The sequence below is a fragment of the Saccopteryx leptura genome, chromosome 4 (assembly GCF_036850995.1).
Source record: "Saccopteryx leptura isolate mSacLep1 chromosome 4, mSacLep1_pri_phased_curated, whole genome shotgun sequence".
Lineage (NCBI taxonomy): Eukaryota > Metazoa > Chordata > Mammalia > Chiroptera > Emballonuridae > Saccopteryx > Saccopteryx leptura.
The window spans coordinates 160510863-160525608 of record NC_089506.1 but is presented as its reverse complement, the minus strand read 5'-3'; positions in this window follow the sequence as shown (position 1 = coordinate 160525608).

Here is a 14746-nt window from a genome sequence, read left to right as displayed (position 1 = left end):
TTTATGCTCTCAAGGTTATTTATGTCTATTATCATGGGAATACAATATACCCAGGCATGTGGGAACCAACCTGGAAACTCTGAAGAACTACTGAATGCCTCTTTCAAACTGGAGGCCTGAAATCTGCCGTGGTGAAAGTATTTATACTGTGCAAATCACGAAATCACTACAAAACAGGGCTTAATTTATTGTTCTGATTGAGTGATGGAAGATATGTTAGTAATTTTGATTAAAATTAAAACTGTGGCATATCTGTAGCTATTACGCTATGAAAACTCAAAACTTTTTTCTAGTATTTGAAATTTCTTACCTGAATCACCAAAAATCTAGCTCACATCATTGAGATATGAGTAAAATTCTAAAATACATCTTTTTTGTTTCACTTAATTCATGTTATAACATGACATTCATGTCATAATTATACCTGCTTGCCATTTGCAATTGTACTTGATGAGGCATACAAATGTTTGGCAGAAAACAAAGCGTTCTAAATATATGGAATTTGTGAAAGAATATTATTTATATTATTACTTATAAATAATGTACTACACATCTTTTATATCAAGAGAAAAAGATAATAAACTTATATATGGTCTGACCAGGCAGTGGCGCAGTGGATAGAGCGTCGGACTGGGATGTGGAAGACCCAGGTTCGAGACCCCGAGGTCTCCAGCTTGAGCACAGGCTCATCTGGTTTGAGCAAAAGCTCACCAGCTTGGACCCAAGGTCGCTGGGTTGAGCAAGGGGTTACTTGGTCTGCTGAAGGCCCACAGTCAAGGCACATATGAGAAAGCAATCAATGAACAACAAAGATGTTGCAACGAAAAACTAATGATTGATGCTTCTCATCTCTCTCCGTTCCTGTCTGTCTGTCCCTATCTATCCCTCTCTCTGACTCTCTTTCTGTCCCTGTAAAAAAAAAAAAGAAAGAAAAGAAAAGAAAGAAACTTCTGTATGTATGAATCTGCACACCTTCCTTTCAGCGAGCTGGTGGTTAAGTGTTTCCAGCATTTCCAGCACACTTATCTCTCCCCACTCCTCTCACCTATGTTACAATTAAGCATTAACTAACTTTGTGAGACCCAGTAGGACATATATATTTCATCTCTGCCCTGGGTTCCTGATACAGAGCTCCTAAAACCTCTGTAATTTCCTGAAGGAATGGGGTGATAGGAGCATCTTTTATTATTGAATTTGCTCTTCATCCCAGCTTCCTGACATGAGAGCTTCTAAAATCCTTGGAATTTCTGGAGTGACAAGAGTATCTTTTTGTATGGTTCTGAGATAATTGGTAGTTGGAGTTTCCAGACAGCTTCAGGATGGGAGCTAGTCAGCAGAAAACCAAGTCATGCTTAGAGGGTTGGAACTTCTAGCCCTACACCCTGACCTCTGTGGAGGGGAGAGGGCTGGAGATGGACTTGATCACAATGATCAATGTTAATCAATTGTAACTACATAATGAGGTCTCTATAAAAACACCAAACAATGGAGTTTGGAGAGTTTCCAGGTTGGTTCCCACATGCCTGGAGAGTGGCACACCCTACAACTCCAAGGGACAGAATTCCTGTTTTCAAACCCTTCTGGACCTCACCCTATGCATCTCGTCATCTGGCTGTTCATCTGCATCCTTTATTATAGACTTTACAACAGACTAGTAAACCTAAGTGTTTCCCATAGTTCGATGGGCCACTATAGCAAACTATTGAACCTGAGGAGCGAGTCAATATAGGGTGAGCAACCCATAGACAATTTATAGACAGATGGTCAGAAGTACAGATAAGGACTTGGACTTGAAACTGGTGTCTAAAATGGGGAAAGCCATATGGGACTAAACCCTTAACCTGTGCGGTCTGTGCCAGCTCTGGGTAGTCAGTATCAGAATAAATTAAATCATAGGTTATAGACTATTCAGTTGGTGTCTGCAGAAAATTGGAAAATTGCTTGGTGTGAAAAAACAAACTCATTTGGTACAGAAGTGTTGTGAGTAGAGGAAAGAGTTTTCCTTTACTTTACAATAGACTTGATACAGAACCTTCTATGTGAGACATTTTTTCTTTTTTTCTTTTTAATTTATTCATTTTAGAGAGGCAAGGGGAGATGGGACAGAGAAAGAGGCAGGGGGAGGAGCAGGAAGCATCGACTTCCACAAGTGCCTTGACCAGGGAAACCCAGGGTTTCGAACCAGCAATCTCAGCATTCCAGGTCAATGCTTTATCCACTGCACCACCACAGGTCAGGCTATGTGAGACATTTTCTAATCCACATCTATGCATCTACATAGAATTTTGTACAGAAATATACCATAGGATTATCCACATTGTGAAGAGTGTGAATAATTCAGAATGGCATATTTTCTCTCCTGCTACACATGACTAAATTAACTTAAGTGATATATTAATATGTTTGCATATGCTAATACCCTTTTCATTTAGATTTGTAAAGCTCTTTTCTGTGATAAATCATACTTACTACAAAATAAGAAGATCAGTGTATTATTTTCTTACAATTCGCGTTTTTATATTCCTGTGCTTGCCGTTTGCTACCCTACATAGAGGCATAATCAGCACAGTGTGGGTCAATGTGTAAATCAAGAAGTAGGTACTTGAATATCTCTTGCTCTGCTTTATGTCTCTGCAAGGACATTATCATGAAACGCAAAATGAAACTGAGCTTGCTTACTACGAAAAGCAATAGAACATGATATTGTAACTTCAGTAAGACTTCAAACATCTGTTTTGCTTAGAACTCATACAATGTCACAAAATGTGTTTCAATCTATATAATTATTAGGTCAAAGTTATTTTATTTATTTTTGTATGCTAGGAAGACATCTGTATCTTTAATTCATTTTAGAATATAATGACACAGGCCCTGGCCGGTTTGCTCAGTGGATAGAGTCTCGGCTCAGTGTGCGGAAGTTCTGGTTTGATCTCCAGTCAGGGCACACATGAGAAGCTTCTCTTCCCTCCCCCTACCCCTTCACTCTCTCTTCCTCTCTAACAGCCAGTGGCTCAATGGGTCCGGATGCTAAGGATAGTTTGGTCGGTCAAAGAGTTGGTCTCAGGTGCTGACGATAGCTCAGTTAATTTGAGCATTGGCCCCAGATAGGGGTTGCCAGGTGGATTCCGGTTGGGGTGCATGAGGGAGTCTGTCTCACTATCTCCCCTCCTTGCACTTAAAAAAAAAGATTATAATGACACAAAACATTGTAATCCTATCTTTCAATACTTTAAAATAAAACTAAGAACCTTCTGGCTTAGTTTATTATATGTGCTTTTTAAAAACTACTTGGAATTGCACTTGAGGTCCCTTTCTGATATACCCATATTGGCTAAGCAATCAATAGACAAAGTTATTCTATGTATTTTGGGAAGCAGTCTAAGAAATAAGACTGTACAGGAATTAATCCTCCCTTATTATCTATACTGCCTGTCTGGGCTCCTTGACTCACTGGCCAGACATTCTTTCCACAACTGGTTTATAATAATTATCAGTTGATTGGTTGATTCAGTCCAATAGATTGGCTAGCTTGAATACACAGGGCTGGCATGATTTCTTTCAAAGGAAGTTTCTCGTTGAATTTTCCAGAAATTAGAAAGCATTTTCCTGGAAAGCATTGTGTGTGTCTGGAGTTTATTTCCTCTACCATTTTGACAAAGCCTGTGTCTGCTAGACTTCCAGGCACCAAGAACACAGTATCTTTCCAGGCTTTCTGTGTCTCTCCAATGTACTGCAAAGACAAATTTGGCTCTGGAATATTTCTTCATCTGTGTCTCCTTGTTGTCAACCAGCAGAAAAGGGAGAACTTAAGTCAAACAGCTGATTGTTTTTTTATATAACCCAAACAGTTTGGGCAGATTTGCTTCCTCCTGCCTTGGCTGATTATTTGCAGACAGTCAATAAAGAGTTTACTAAGCCCGTCCAGGTGGTGGTGCAGTGGATAGAGCGTCAGACTGGGATGCCGAGGACCCAGGTTTGAGACCCCAAGGTCGCCAGCTTGAGCGCGGGCTCATCTGGTTTGAGCAAAGCTCACCAGCTTGGACCCAAGGTCATTGGCTCCAGCAAGGGGTTACTCATTCTGCTGTAGCCCCACGGTCAAGGCACATATGAGAAAGCAATCAATGAACTAAGGTGTCGCAATGAAAAACTGATGATTGATGCTTCTCATCTCTCTCCGTTCCTGTCTGTCTATCTCTATCTATCCCTCTCTCTGACTCTCTCTCTGTCTCTGTAAAAAAAAAAAGAAAAAGAAAAAGAAAAAAAAAGTTTACTAAATGTGAGACTGAGGATTATAGGTGTCATTAGCTTTTTTATTTTATTTATTTATTTATTTTTTGCAAGAGAGAGAGACAGACAGACAGACAGGGACAGACAGACAAGAAGGAAGAGAGATGAGAAGCATCAATTCTTTGTTGCAGTACCTTATTGTTTTCTCATATGTGCCTTGACCAGGGGTTCCAGCTGAGCCAGTGACCCCCTGCTCAAGCCAGCAACGTTTCAGCTGAAGCCAGTTACCTTGTGCTTCAAGCCAGTGACCTTTGGGCTCAAGCCAGCGACCATGGGATTATATGATCCCATGCTCAAGCCAGCCACCTCAGGATTTCAAACCTGAGTCCTTAGCATCCAAAGCCGATGATGCTCTATCCACTGCACTACCTCATGGTCAGATAACATGATTAGCTTTAATATGATTGTGAAAGTCTAGCTAAAATTATACTGAACACCGCAAATAGTGTATAAATAAAAAATAACATCAAAACGATTACTATAAGCATTGTAATGAGAAAGAGAAAGACCAGAATATTGGAGACACAATTTTGCTTTTAGACTTCCATGTGACAACTTTTTTATTTATTTATTTATTTTTAAAATTTTTCTGAAGTTGGAAACGGGGAGGCAGTCAGACAGACTCCTGCATGCGCCCAACCAGGATCCACCCGGCATGCCCACCAGGGGGTGATGCTCTGCCCATCTGGGGCATTGCTCCATTGTAACCAGGGCCATTCTAGCGCCTGAGGCAGAGGCCACGGAGCCATCCTCAGCGCCCGGGGCCAACTTTGCTCCAGTGGAGCCTTGGCTGCGGGAGGGGAAGAGAGAGACAGAGAGGAAGGAGAGGGGGAGGGGTGGAGAAGCAGATGGATGCTTCTCCTATGTGCCCCGGCCGGGAATCGAACCTGGGACTCCTGCATGCCAGGCCAATGCTCTACCACTGAGCCAACCGGCCAGGGCAATGTGACAACTTTTTAAAAGACCTATCTGCTCATCTTTCAAGATGGCTGTTTGATTATCAAGATGATGGTCTAATATGAGCACTACTAACTTTATCTTCTCACTCTGGTCACCAAAATCTTCCCTTCATTCATAGGTGTCCAACTGGTTTGAGCATCTACTGTTAATCTGAGAGAAATTTTTAATGTGAATCTTTGAAAACAAACAAACAAAAAAGGTTACCTGAGAAAAAATAAACTTCACGAAAGAAGAAAGAAAAGTCTAACTATAGACTGTATCTAATATCAGTATTGGATATTCTGATTAGAGATAAAAACTCTCCCGGTTTCATACCTATTCAGTGCAGTTCGATGTGGCCTCACGCACAGATATTTTAGGGCTCCTTAGGTAGCTATCCCATATAGCCTCTACAGACTCATCACTGACTGATGGCCTACCAGAATGGGGTTTCTCCACCAAACTGCCGGTTTCCTTCAACTGCTTATCCCACCGAGTAATGTTATTCCTATGTGGTGGCGCTTCGTTATAAACACGAAGATATTCACATTGCTCTTTGGTCATGGATTCAAATTTAGCGAGCCACAGAAACACTGAACTTTCCTCTGTACCATCCACATCTCGACTGGCATGGCCGTGGGCTGCTTTGCTTATACACGGTGTTACGTCATCATCTGCACATGCACACAAGCTGCCACATCATCCTACAGAAACTGGGAGGGTTTTCCTTTTATTTGGTGCAGATTTCACATTTCTATCGTCTTTTGTTGCTTTCCTGTGACCGGTCAAAAGTGCACCATGACTTTACGGACACACTGTACAATGGCTGTCATGTACTGAGCACTTACTGTATGTCCACCACTATGCTGTGGTCATTACATCTACCGTCTCATTTAATTCGTACAACCCTATGAGTTGGGTTTCACTCACTATGCCCATTTTACACGTGACGAAACTGATTCAAAGCCAGGTAAATTACATTCAGGGTCAGTGAACTAATTAGTACTAGAGCCAAGGCCTGAAAACAAATGCATTGCTCCTAATATTTTATCTGTATGCATTTATTATTATTGTATTTCTTGTTGTGGCATAAATGATTAGTGCTCATCAAAGATCCACATAATCCTCTCCATTTCCCAGCCGTCCTTTCGGTTAAGTCGGGCTGTGTGAACAGTGCTGCTCAGTGAAATATGTGTGGATGTGATATGTGACCTTATGGAGTAGGCAATTAAGAGCTGATACGCCACCTTCGTTTTCCTTCCCCTGCCTGTTCAACCCTGGAGGACACTGGCTCCAGCTGGCGTAATTACGAGATGAAAGCAGCCCAGCTTGCTGAGTCATCTTTTGGATGAGAGCCACACAGAAAAGTCATCTAAGCCACATAAAACTTTGAGTATGAAATAAACCTTTATTAGGTCAGGCTACTGATATTTTAGTGTTGTTTATTACCGTAGCATATGGTATACCTATTAAACTCCAATTTATACCAATATGAAATAATATAAAAAAAAGATAAGCAATTGAAACAAATAATAATTTATGTATATAATGTAGCATAGCAAAGCTTTGGAATCGGGTTACCTAATTCAAAGCCCAGTTCCACTAGGATTAGAGCTTGGACAGTGATTGACCTTGGATGAGTTACTTATCCACTCTGTGCTTCTCATGTAAAACAGGGGTGATTATATTAGGGTGGTTGTAATAACCAAATGAGTAAATATAGGCATACATCGGAGATATTACAGGTTCGGTTCAGACCACCACGATAAAGTGAACATCTTGATAAAGCAAGTTGTAATCTTTTTGCTGGTAGAAGGTTTTGCATTCAAATTGTAAAAAAAAAAAAACAAACAAACAAGATCTGTGAAGCACAACGAAGCAAAGTGCAATAGATTGAGGCATGCCAGTACACCATAAGCTATATGCTGGCATATATTAAGAGTACAAAATATGAGCTATGTACGTAAACAATAATTTACATTTGCCAGTGTAAACTAAATTTTTACTATCATTCACTTAAGTTTATTAAACAAACAACAAACATGTTTAATAAAACCATACGGCCAACACTAATCTAGATTCTGGAGATATAAAGATGAATGAAACACGGTTCTATTTTATAGAGTTAACAACTTATTCGGGGAGCTATTTGATTGATGTTAAAAATCAATAGGCACCATAAAGAACCACTTTCTGGATTTCACAACTATGTCTGGGTAAAAAAATATTTCATTTCCACTTCCTTCTGGAATGCAATTTGAGAACTTTTGGCATAAGTAACCCAGCCTATATTGCTGATGTGGAAGAAGAAACACGTCCCTCAAGTCACCTTGCCTGCTTCGGTTTCTCTTTTCTCCAAGTCTAGGCTGTCTCCTAGAACATAGATATGACTAAACAATGCTACTGGTACTTGAAAATCTTTGAAATATCTCCATTCCCTATAGAATAAAACTGTGGAGAGTGGCAGGACTCAGCTGCAGCCCCACATACCTGCAGCTAACATCTTGTGTAAAAGGAAAACGGGTGAGATGCTGTATAAAGATAACTAGACTGGAAAGCCTGAAGACAGGCCTCATTTCTGCCTCTTCTTGTCTCTGTAGCCTTGGGTAAGAATCTGAATTTTTCTAGATCTGTTTCTCCATCTATAAAAAAGGAGACGTTACCTTTTCTTATATTTAACAAGGTTGCTAAGAGAGTCGGATGACATCATAAATGTGAAAGTGATTTATGACATAAACTATAAAACATTATAGTATTATATATATGGCAATGCTTCTAAAACTTTAGGGTAAGAAAAACATTCTTCTTGGTAGGTTATTAAATACATATTCACCCAAGTGCCTTCCTTCCCCAAAGATCTTGATCCAGTAAGTCAAGGTAGAGACAGGCGATCTGAATTTTTGCCAGACACATCAAATGATTGCTGATGCAGGTGGTCCATGGACCACACTTTGAAAAATATTGATGTAAAGTATCATAAAGTCCCAAAAGAAGAGTTCTAACCAGTGTAAATGCTTTTTGACAGCACAAAAATATATCTTGATGAATATCTACTTTTCTATTTTTATCATCATTCTAAAAATGGGAATTATCAGAGTAATAACAAAATGGAAATTGATATATTTATTGAAAGGGCCAGAAATACTTATTTGAGAGACCCAGAAAGTTTCATAGGCTTTCATCTCATTTTAGGCCTTGGAAAAAATTAAAATATATAGTTTTACTCAATGTAATGATCAAAACACTGAAATTCAGATGTTGTAGAACCCAAGTTCAAATCTCTAGTGCCATCTGGAATGGAATTTGAGAACTTTTAAAGCCTGAGTTTTAAACCCATAGACTTCCCATTTCTCATGGCTGTCTCCTAGATGGAGCCAGACGTGGCCCAAAGCCAGACTCCATATATGCTCTTGAGGTGTAAAGGTAAGGCTATTATCAGTCCTGATGAGCTTCGACTCACAAATCAATATTTTCCATTACCAGCTAACATCTGCCTCCAGACATTGTTGAATCTGAAACATGGGAAATATTTCCTCTATTGTAGTTATTCCTCGTCTCCATATTGACCACGTGACCCAAGGCAGCTCGTGTATGTTGCAATGAAGGCCACAGCGATCACTAAGAGAGCTGGCCACATCAAAGATTAAGAGACTAATGGAAAATAACACTTGAAGTCACTTCCTTTAGTGGAAATTCCAAATAAAGATCCATTCTGTTTCAACAGTGAGAAATGTAAACAAGGAGCTGAGTTTATATAAAAATAAATATCAATTTCTTAAAAACATTTACTAAAAGCCGTTTGGCAGAGACAAAATTAAGCAATCTAAAGGTCTTACATTTTTGCCAGCCAATTAGCTTATTCTTTGTATTGTTTCTGGTTTTATTTTAATAAAATAAATGAGAAAGGATCATAAAAGTTCCTGAGCAAAACACACAGAAGCCTTAGTAAAAAGAGAAAACTACCTTTCAAACCTAGTTTATCTTAATATTGTAATCAATAGCTATAATAAAGCACTCCAAAATTCAGAGGTGCATAATGATATTAAAAAAATTATTTTCATATACAAAAATATTAAAGTCAAGATAGTTTTAAGTCCAAATAAACTTTTGTTTTACTGAAGGGAAGTATTCATATTTTTATTTACTCCTTGGTGTCTGTTTGAAGCTTCATGGTTACAATGAATTAACAGAAAAACTTTCAGGAAATGAAGTAATAAAATAAATACAGAAAAATATTTTAAATGGAGGAAAAATTCTGTACACCATTCTATAGCCTACTATTCACAGAATAAAAAAAATACTATAACAGATATGCAGTAGAAACTGAGAGAAATTTTTACTTGCTCTAATCTGAGTTAACAGCTGTTATTAGGGCTGATTCTGTGATACTTCTGTCATCACTTCTAACATCGCCAGCTTTTCAAACATGGAAAGGAGAATTTGCAAATATGAGAAGGGAATTTTAGGGATATAAATTTGGCTGTTATGAGTCCTGAGGTTCATCACCTTTTAGAGGCACAATCAATATTTTTCCATTATCAGCTCTGGCTGCAGACATTTTTATGTGGGGGCTTGAAACTATCACTTCTATTGTTATCATTCCTCTTCACTATATTGATCACAGTTTTGAGGAACTCTCATCGCAGTTTGAAATTCTTGTGCGGCAGATAAACTTCAAATGAATACATCTCAACATGTACATATTTGGTGACTGAACCAAAGGACACTAAAATACAGTGATAAATAAATAGCACAAGCTTTACATTCATTCAGATGGCCCAGATTTAAATAGCAACTCTGTGACCCTGGACTAGTTATATAAGCTTCTGAGCCTCTATTTCCTTCTCTGCCAAGTGGGGATAATAATAGTATCTACCAACATCAAGGATGTTTTGAGGACTATTATACATATGTATATGTATATAGGTGTACATACATACACATGTATGGCTTAAAGCCGTGTCTATCACATCATACACTTTCTTTAAGTGTTAACTGCTATTGCTGCTATTGCGTATTATTAGTGTCCTTACAAAGCTACTACACAATTTAACCTGCAAATCAGACTGGAGCACTGATTAATTCCCAATCTGTGTCTATAAAACTTAACTCATTAGAAAAGTCCAAGTAAATATATTTCTTTTATTTTTTTTCAGTAAGAATTGTTTTTGAAGAAGTTAAACTGACTGAACGGACCGCCTGTTTGGTGTCGTGTACACACATAGAGAACATGATCAGGATTCATCTCAAAGCTGTTTTCTCAAACTTAGTTCTCAGTCATGAATGAGTTAGAGAACATCAAAGATTTCTACAATTTCACATTCAATTTGTGGCAACCAGGGGGATTTGGTTGGGTTAATTACTTTAATGACACATTTCAATTTGTGCTTAGCCAGTATTTAAGCATAAGGTAGGATTATTTGCTGCAATGCTTGGTGAGGGTTCTACTGGGGCTGGGGCCAAGTTTTTTTAAGTCTCTGAGTTCATTTGAGAGTTAACATATGGGGAGTGAGGTGGTGTTTTCCAAGTGAGAAAGGTCTTGTTTGTAACCATTTTTTCTAGAAACCGAAGAGCCATATTTTCTTACCATTAGTAATATAATATCATTTTTGTCTTCATTAAAAAAAATATATAGTTTGTATATAAAGTAAAGATTGCTACAGAATCATTATTCTTCCTTCTTGCTATTAAAAATATCCCAATTTGCCTGACTAGGCAGTGGCACAGTGGATAGAACATCGGACTGGGATGCGGAGGACCCAGGTTCGATACCCCAAGGTCGCCAGCTTGAGCGCGGGCTCATCTGGTTTGAGAAAAGCTCACCAGCTTGGACCCAAAGGTTGCTGGCTTCAGCAAGGGGTTACTCAGTCTGCTGAAGGCCCACGGACAAGGCACATATGAGAAAGCAATCAATGAACAACTAAGGTGTCACAATGAAAAACTGATAATTGATGCTTCTCATCTCTCTCCGTTCCTGTCTGTCTGTCCCTATCTGTTCCTCTCTCTGACTCTCTCTCTGTCTCTGTAAAAAAACAAAACAAACAAACAAAAAAAAAACCCCAATTCTTATTCTGACATACTCTCCTCCAAACAGCTTCTCTAATTCTGACCTTTTTTATCTTTCAAAACGCTGATATTGTTTTTTAGCATTTAATGGAAGAGGACCACATTGTATATTTTAAAAAAACACACACACACACAACTCACCTTTTAGCTCCTTATTTTGATAAAATATGTTTTCAGGCCCTGGCCGGTTGGCTCAGCGGTGGAGCGTCGGCCTGGCGTGCGGGGGACCCAGGTTCGATTCCGGGCCAGGTTACATAGGAGAAGCGCCCATTTGCTTCTCCTCCCCCACGCCCTCCTTCCTCTCTGTCTCTCTCTTCCCCTCCTGCAGCCAAGGCTCCATTGGAGCAGGGATGGCCCGGGCACTGGGGATGGCTCCTTGGCCTCTGCCCCAGGCGCTAGAGTGGCTCTGGTTGCGGCGGGGCGATGCCCTGGAGGGGCAGAGCATTGCCCCCTGGTGGGCAGAGCGTTGCCCCTGGTGGGTGTGCTGGGTGGTTCCTTGTCGGGCGCATGCGGGAGTCTGTCTGACTATCTTTCCCCATTTCCAGCTTCAGAAAAATACAAAAAAAAAAAAAAAAAGAATATGTTTTCAGACAACAACATATTCAAGTGTATTAGCTCTGGCTTGGGCAGAAATATGGTTTTTCATTACTTTCCTCTAAGTCTACAGGGGAAAGGACTAAATGTGAGCTTTTACAGAAACTACCAAATATGTGAATTCTTGTATTGCTTTTTACATTTTTCATAAGCACAGTGGTATATATTTCCAACTAATTATTTCGAAGTAGGAGGCCATATCTTTAAATTGAGCATAGTCTTGAGAGTAAAATCCTAACGATGGATCTTTATTTGCCTTGTTGCTTTAAATATTTCAACAATGCATTAGTTTTAGTTGATTAACAAAAAGCAACTGAAATGCACAGGATAATAGGATAATATGGCAACTGATAGCATTCTTCCTGCCTAATAAGCATGGCTCACAGAAAGCTTAACTGTTACATACCTGAGTTTCAGCTGTTTGAGAGTTTTGATAATAGCCTGAAATGTCAAAATTCAGCTGCCAACACTAAGCTTTCAGCTTTCAGACGCTTTTTGGCATGCTTGTCCCTTAGGGCATAAAATCCAAGGAGCAACTGAGCTGCCCTACAACTTGACAGTTTATCCTAGTTCTGGGAGAGCTTTGCATCTGTGCAAATCTAGGAAATGTAACTGCAACTCTAAGATAAGGAGCTGTGATTAGAGCACAACCTCTCAGAAAATAGCAGAGAGGCCATTTGGATGGTAGCTACTCAAAGGGCTTTTGAGGTCTCTGGAAAAGAAGTTGACTTCAGCTGCACTAGCTGGACTGCAGCTGGACAGAAAGCCACACTGCTTCAGCCAAGATTCTCAAGGTGGAAAATGATATCCTGGGACCACTCCTTCCTCTGCGGGTGACCCTGCTAAGTAGAAGCAATTTCCCCGATTACGACTGCGATTTCTCATCAAGCATTACATAACCCCTATCATTTCATCTTCCTAAAATAAATTATTCATGTCGTTTGGGAATTCATCTGGGAACTGCAGGTCAAATGCCCCATTTGCTGCTAAATCACTGTTAACATTTTTCCTTTTTTTCCTGATTTATTAGCTGTTTACACAGAATATTGCTTGGCTATAACACATTTTCCTTAGTGCAGTGTTTCTATGAAAAAGCAAGTCTTTATTTTCTTTTGACTCCCCAAGGTCAAGTTAAGGATTGTCAGTGGCCTTGAAAAAAGTAGAGTACCATCCTCAAAAACTGCACATCATATACAAAAATTTCTCACCTGATACTATCCCATCAAAGTCTTGAATACAAAAGTGGAAGATATTCTATGAAGACAGTGTAATGCAGTGGTTCTCAAAGTGTGCGCCAGGGTGCACTGGGGTGTCCAGGAAGATTTCCAGGTGTGCCCTATGGCATTCCACAGAAATATGTGCCTGTTGGGGACCAAAAAACCAACAGGGTTGTTGGAGTTTAGGTTTTTGGGGGGACAGAGATCTGGGGAATTGACCATAAACTGACAGTCTGCCCAAGCCCCCCCCCCCCACTTGCCTGATTAGGTTCCAAAAGGCTGTTAGCTGTGGTGGATTGTTTACACCACCCCCCATGTTCCCCGGAAAGACTGGAGGCAAGTTTCTTCTATCCTTTGTTTGGTGTAAAGTTAAGATGATATGTGTGGTTTTCTGCACTCAACACAATTAAGAGTAAAAAGAGGAATACTTCAATGTCTTGACGAGGAAATGAGAGTTTGCCTTTCAAATATATGCCCAAACATTGAAGAAATCGCTAGAACACATCAGGCTCATGTTTCTCATAAACACAAGAATGAAAAACACATGCCGGAACCCACTGAATTTACTAAATCTTACTAAGAATGTGTGTGTGTGTGTGTGTGTGTGTGTATAAAGATAACATTTTTGTTATTTTTTAATCTCTCTTTTTTATGAATTCTAAAAAGCATAACTCAAAAAATGTAACAAAAAATTATTTTAATGTCAGAATAAATTTAATTTTGTTGTATTTATTTTGTTTAATTAACATAAAAGCACCCTTGGACTTTATATATTTCTTCTTTAATATCTGACTTAATTATTATAACATATTTCTCAGAAATTTGTATATAGTGCGCCTACAATTATTTGTAAGATTTTAAATGTGCCCTGACTCCAAAAAGTTTGAGAACCACTGGTGTAGTGTAATGGAAAGTAGTCTTGACTGTTGAGTTGGTATCCCAGCTCTGCCATTTCCTAGCTGTGTGACAAGAGGGAGATTATTTCCTTCCCGTAGCCTAACTGGCGTCATCTCTAACATGAACATGTTAACCAGTTTTGAGAACCATTGTAAAAAATTAAGTTAACTAATACATAGAATGTTTATACCACTGCTAAACTTAGTAATGCTTGTAAATACTATTACCTTCTACATATTTAAATTGTCACGTTATCCTGATTTGATCTTTTCAGGATTCAAAAATTTTTTAAAATGATAAATAGAGTGAGTCAGCAAACAGTACAATTATGTTACTTCTGGAATGTGTGTCACTAACACTGCCGTGGAACCTGACCACTAATCTACAAGGATTAGTAAACTAGAGGTCTACACATACACCTACGACAGGGAGAAGTTGCCCCCTTACTAGGGAAAGCAGCAGTTCTTACCTACCATGCTGGACCCCATCTCAGGTAACTCCTGTCACTCTGTTATGTCACCTTGCTATTTTTTTATAGATATAAAACTATCTGAAGTTATCACTTTAAATTTTTTATTTGTTTACTCCTTTATTTGCTGACTTCCTCATACATTTTTCACCCATTTCTATTTCTACTTCTCTTTCCAATCTGCAATATTCACGGCAAAACATTCCTACTGCCAATTCATTTCTCACCACCTTGCACAAAGAAAGCAATGCATGCAGCAAACATCCCCCTCAGCATC